Source organism: Dasypus novemcinctus, chromosome 25 (genome assembly GCF_030445035.2).
Source record: "Dasypus novemcinctus isolate mDasNov1 chromosome 25, mDasNov1.1.hap2, whole genome shotgun sequence".
In the NCBI taxonomy this organism is placed as follows: Eukaryota; Metazoa; Chordata; class Mammalia; order Cingulata; family Dasypodidae; genus Dasypus; species Dasypus novemcinctus.
Genome location: NC_080697.1, coordinates 15,190,394 through 15,197,068, shown reverse-complemented (window position 1 = coordinate 15,197,068; position 6,675 = coordinate 15,190,394). Strand labels below are relative to the sequence as shown.

At 40.6% G+C, this 6,675-nt stretch overlaps 1 pseudogene; it reads left to right on the top strand.

Moving 5' to 3' along the window:
* The first annotated feature begins 315 nt into the window (after positions 1–315).
* LOC111759089 (small nucleolar RNA SNORA73 family) lies at positions 316–505 on the top strand (annotated as a pseudogene).
* Positions 506–6,675: the final 6,170 nt, after the last annotated feature.

Here is a 6,675-nt window from a genome sequence, read left to right as displayed (position 1 = left end):
CTCTCTGCTTAGAGGAGCCTGCACCAAATCTTGGTGTGTATTTCCATCTCTTTCTCCCATTTCTTAGCAATCTCTGTTCTTTCCCCTATTTTCCAATAAATTCTTCTTATTGGCCTAACTAAAAAATATTTTTTTCTATAAATATTTGAATGGATCTACAGAAATTGCTTGGACATCTGTGAAGCCAAGTTTATAAGAGGTAATTTTCTTTCTTCTCAATAAATTTTATTTTGTTTTGGAAAATACGGTCGTTCATTAAAATATGTAATTAATATTATGCAATGAATTTATTAATTATCACAAATGAATTAGCATCCAACGTGGACACCCAGGAAGGGTACTCTGTCCAGGCAGTGCAGGGGAGCACAGGGTTCTGCCCAGTGCTGTACAGTCCCACCTACAACATTGGAGGTGAAGCCGGGCCTCAAGCCTGCTCCTGTGTATTCCTACAGTTTCCGAGTCCTATGGACAATGACTGAGGAGACAAACCATGCAGGAAACATATCTCATACTGAAAATTAAAGTTAAAAGACCTTAAAAGGGAATCTAAACCTGTTTGAAAAAAACACGAATCAGCAAATAATTTTTTTCAATTTCTAATATGGCAAATATTCATTAACACAACCCACATAAACAAAAACCTATTAAGGTTTTAGAAAGTTTTTCAACAGAAGTTGTAGATTTACAGAACAATCATGCATAAAATACAAGATTCCCATGTATACACCACTTCACCATGAATACCTTGCGTTTCTTTTAGCAATGTTTTGTAGTTTTCTAAATACGGGTCCTTTACATTCTTGGTCAAATTTATTCCTAGATATTTGACTCTCTTAGTTTTTATTCTAAATAGAAATTTTTCTTGATTTCCTCCTCAAATTGTGTAAGAAAAGGGGTTAAGTTTAGCTTTCACATGAAGGAGACGTGGAATTGGGAAAAATAGAAACTAAAATCAATGTCATACTTTATTTCATCAGCCACCCACATCCTAATAGGGGAACTAGCTAAACCTGGTTCTGCAGTTTACAGAAGGGTGGGAAAAGGGTCTAATGGCTCTGGCACCAAGTTTGAAATCAGCACCAACTACCAAGTCACCGGAATATAGGGAATGGGAGTGTAACTAAGAGTGGAACCCGCGTAAGTTAGTTAGACATCTCAGATAGGCTGTAACCTCTGAAGTACCAATTAATGGAGAGCAGGGGAGGGACTTGCATGTTAAGCTTAGGGTATAAATGTTGTGTATTGTTGCTCAGCGCAAGGCCATTTTACACAGGTCATGTGCCCATTCTTACAAAATCATGAATAAATTCTTTTCTCCTCCACAGTCAGGTGAGCATTCCTTTCCTTTTAGGTACAACTTTCTTTCTAACAACTTTGGGGACTTGTCTGGGATCTGAAGCTTCGGACGGAGACCTCTGGGGTGGACGAGGCAAGGTGCACCCCGCTGATTGAGCTGTCTTGGACTCTGCCATTGGGGCCCTGCCTGGGGCAGCTGGAAACACCTGACACCAGATGCGTAGATCTGCTGACTGTGGATGAGAAAAGGGGAAGGGAAAACCTGCCTCTCATTGAGCAGGCAACTCCATGCACAAACCAAGGTTAAAAAAAGTTTTATTAGGGAAACGGACTGTGGCCCAGTGGTTAGGGCGTCCGTCTACCACATGGGAGGTCCGCGGTTCAAGCCCCGGGCCGCCTTGACCCGTGTGGAGCTGGCCCATGCGCAGTGCTGATGCGCGCAAGGAGTGCCCTGCTACACAGGGGTGTCCCCCGCGTAGGGGAGCCCCACGCGCAAGGAGTGCACCCATAAGGAGAGCCGCCCAGCGCGAAGGAGGGAGCAGCCTGCCGAGGAATGGCGCCGCCCACACTTCCAGTGCCGCTGACGACAACAGAAGCGGACAAAGAAACAAGACGCAGCAAAAAGACACAGAAAACAGACAACCGGGGGAGAGGAGGGGAATTAAATAAATAAATAATAAATCTTTAAAAAAAAAAAAAAGTTTTATTAAGTATTACCTTGGTGGTCAGACCAAGCTAAGAAAAAAGTACTATTAAGTATTGCCTTGGTGGTGGGGAAATGCTGATGAGTCTGAGGTTGGTTGTGTGTGTCTGAGACATGCAACACTCCACATGAGGCGAGTGCAGAGTCCCAGCTGGCGTTTCCCTTCTCCCACGAGGGAAAGGGCTGGAGACGGATGAAACAAAAGGATCTGAGAGAAAGAAACCCAGACAAGACTCAGAATGGGGAATAGGGGCAGTCGGCCAACTGGGAAAGGGGGTATCTGAAGGACCCCCCGGGGTCATTCCTCCAGATAGTCCATTAGGGAGGATGTTGAAACATTGGACCGATAAGGATTAGACCAAGGAAAAGGACAAAAAGGAAATGACCACCCAATGTATTTTGGCCAAAATATGGGGCAGATGAGGATTGGCTCTGTGCCAACCTTGTACTCTATCTTAATGGGAAAAAAAAAAACCTTTTCCAAGGAGAAGTCTGACTATGCCACGTACTGGTTGAAGGGGAGAGAGACAATTCTCTATCCCACCCAAGCTAAGACTCCAGACCCAGAAACTAGGTCTGTAGAAGCTCAAACCTGGGACCCCTTATTAAGCCCTTCTCCTCTCTATGCCCCTCCTGCCCTCCCTGGGCAGGAGTTATTAGACTTGGATGTGAAATGATGGAGGGCTTGAAGACAGCCATAACAAAGGAGTGAGAATTATAAGTCAGATTGGTAAACATTATGCCTCTGTTGGTGTGTCGTAATTCTTTTTGTGTTTGTCTGTTTGTTCAGTGTCAGTGTGTATTTTCATACCTCCAGATGGTAATATTAAATGGATAAATGAGAATTCTTAGAAGAGCTCTACTAAAATTCAGTAAGTTTGTTTAAAAGAATGTGAAAGTGAAATTTGTCTTGAGATGAAATGACTATAAACTATGTAATTTGGAGAGTTGTGGGGAGTTTCTAAAAGCACTGTTTAAACTGAAGTATTTAAATGGCTAATTCCAAGAAGTCATTATTAATCAGGAACTAAATTGATAATAATAACAAAAAGTAACTTCATAATAGTAAAACTTGTTAGCAGACAGCCTCCTCTGCCAACTTGCCTCTAAAAGCCTGTTCTAGTGTTGCATGCTACTAAGCATTTTAAAATAAAGTTATATTTGCATATAACCAAACTGAATCATTATTCTGACAAGTTTGTTTAGTGCTGATAGTAATTGCATGTTATAAGAGGTTTGATTGGAGACAGTTTCCAAAATCATTTTTGGTAAGTTATGTATGTAAGGTATATAGAATATGTTCTTCTTATTATTAAGAAAAACATACAAACAGGAATTTTGTCCTAAGATAAAATGACTGGTTATTAAGAAAAAGTAAAATGTGGAACAAAACCTGAATGAATACAAGAAATACCGAAAGTTCATGGAAAAGGACTTTTATGGTTAAAGTTGAGTAAGATTTGATGGTCTATCTATTAAAATTTAAAAGCTTTAGTATTAAATAGTATACCAATGCAAAGTTAGAATTTTGTTCTTTCTCCAAGTTTCTTAAGTCATTAGTCTGTTTTAGTAAAAGTTTATAAAGAGTTTTTCTCGTGAATAATCAGTATACAAAGAAAAAAATTCTGTTTTATCAAAATAGCTTCTTGTACTTTTAACCTTATCATTTCCTTGGTGTTGTGTTTTTTTTTTCTTAAGAAGAAACAAGTCTTAACACATTCTTAAAAAACATAATGTTCAAACTTGACAACTTTTAACGTTTTACTTTTTCAAATCAAATCCTGGAAAATATCTTTTTATTTCAAATTATTGCAAAAGATTTGTTCTTTTCCTTAGGAAAAAAGTAAAGTAATAAAGTAGTTGAACTCATTTAATATGTTATAAGTTGAATGGAGAATGTTTAGAAGTGTTATAAAATTAAAAGGGATTCTTTAATCCTCTGTTAATTAAAAGTTGTATGAGTAAAAGTTTCATATGAATACTTAAAGAGTATGTAAAATTCCTGGAAATTTAACATTTATTTGTCACAGAAACAACCTCTTATTGTAAATTAAAGTAACACCACTGTGGTACGCAGCAGTCCCAAATATTGCTAGTTTGTTGCAAGAAATTAATATCCAGTTACATCACTAGCACTTTGTTTGATTGTTTGTTTTTTACTAGCACTTTGTTTTAGAACTTGCTAAGGGGAAGCAGATGTGGTTCAACTGATAGAGCATCTGCCTACCATATGGAAAGCCCAGGGTTCAAACCCAGGGCCTCCTGACCCATGAGGTGAGTGCTGATGTGCACAAGGAGTGCCGTGCCATGCAGGGGTGTCCGCTGCATAGGGGGGCCCCATGCGTAAGGAGCGCGCCCTGCAAGAAGAGCCACCCCCAAAGCACAGCCTGCCCAGGAGTCACGCCGCACACATGGAGCGCTGATGCAGCAAGATGATGCAACAAAAAGAGACCCAGATTCCCGGTGCTGCTGACAAGAATGCAGGTGGACATAGAAGAACATGCAGCAAATCGACACAGAGAACAGACAATGGAGGGGGGAGGAGGAAAGAAATAAATAAAAATAAATAAATCTAAGAGAAAAAAAAAGAACTTGCTAAAGCTTTCTTTAGTATCTTCTTAGGTAAATCAAGCCAGCCTGCTTTCACATGTGAACAAGCCAACGGTGGGTTTTACAGTGCTTCCCCAAGGCTGTGTGCATAGTCCAACCATCTGTCCTGGCCTGGTGGCAAAGTATCTGGCTGCATGGAAGAAACCTGTGGCTGTAACCCTATTGATGATATTATGTTAACCAGTAATCCTTTTTTTTTTTTTTTTTTCCAGAATTAAAAGAAGCATCAAAGACAATGATGTCTTATCTTAAGGGCCTGGAATAGGCAAACAATTGAGACAAGCTGCAAGGTTCCTGCTGCTCTATTAAATTCCTAAATGTTGTTTGGTTGGATAAGAAAGAACTGGGAATCTCCCCTTACAAAATGCTTTTTGGCTTGCCTTTTCCTAGGAAAACTGGAGAACTCCCTTCCTTAGAATTGAAGAATCTCTTCCTTAAGAGCTATATACTGGCTCTGTCCTCTACTTTGTCATCACTCAGGCATCATAGTTTGCTGGCCCAGACCCCGCCTCTTGAATTCGCTGTCCATCAACAGCGACCCAGCAGCTGAGTCCTGACCAAGTCATGGAAGGAGTCTGAACTTCAGCCAACCTGGGAAGGACCCTATCAAATTTTGTTGACCACTGAAACTGCAGTCCAGACAGCAGAAATAGGCTGGACCCACTACCCCCGAATAAAAAGACCAGTACCTGAACCAGATGATAAGTACCCAAAAACACTGTCCAAATCCTGGAAAATAACTCCAACTCTGGATCCCTTAAGGATCACTCTGAAAAGACAATAGTTGGGAGGGCATATCAGAAAAGGGGGAGGGATGGTCCAACTCTGTATCTTACTGAAGATATTCCTCCACTTGAACGTAATTCATAGAGGGCAAACTATTACCCATACCCACTCTGTCTTGTGCCTTAGGAAACTGACAGATAAAAGAATGAGAATAGTTATACTGGCTGTAATGTTCCAGATTCGGGATGCAACAAGTAAATGTAAAAGCTGGTAGTAAATGTAACCAAAGGCCTAGATTCCCAAACTGAGCATTTGACACATGCCAAGTGATAGATTGTGGGAATTTAGAACAGCAGTGGCTGAGTGGAGAAAACAAGTACCCATGCCTGAGCAGTTGGGACCCCTGGCACTCCATCAAAGCAGTACTGGCTTCCTGCCTTGGTCCAGGAAATCACTCTACCTGTCTTCCTAGATGGGAAGAAAGGCTCTAAGATCTTGGGACCATGACCTTATGTGCACAAGTGTAGATTGTGAATAAGGATAGTACTGACCATTTCTCCAGTTTGATCATACCCCGAGCAGACCTTCAGTGGGACTGTGGAAAGGAAGTCCTCTGACCAGTATTACCTGAGAAGTGGGGAGGGACCTGTGCTCTGGTTCAACTGGTCATTCCATTTTCCCTGGTATTTGAAAAAAAGGAAAAAACACAAAACCAAGGAAAAAAGGAAGATAATTAAAGAAATTTACCTGGTTCCTTTGATGACTGAATTTATCTAAATAGTATAGGAGTTCCCCAGGAAATCCCAGATGAATTTAAGGCTAAAAATCAAATAACTACAAGATTTGAGTCATTCCTATTCTGGTGGGTCACCATTAACAAAAATATAGATTGGATTAACTATATATATTACAATCAGCAAAGATTTATTAATTATACCAGAGATGCAGTCAAGGGAATAGCAGGACAATTAGATGCTACCAGCTGAATGACATGGGAAAATAGGATGAGCCTGAACATGATGCTAGCTGAAAAAGGGGGCATCTGTGTTATGGTTGGGGTAGTTGTTATATGTTCATCCCCAATAATACAGCACCAGATGGGACTATCACTAAAGCTTTGCAAGGCTTAACAGCCTTATCTGAGGAATTGGCAGAAAATTCTGTCATTAACAACTCCCTCATGGGATTTTTGAAAAGCTGGTTTGGAGAATGGAAAGCAGTCGCACTGTCTGTCCTGACTTCCCTTATCATTGTAGCTGGGGTACTCACAGCAGTTGAATGTTGCATCATTCCATATGCCCAAGGGTTAGTTAAAAAACTCAGTGAAGCAGCCCTAACCA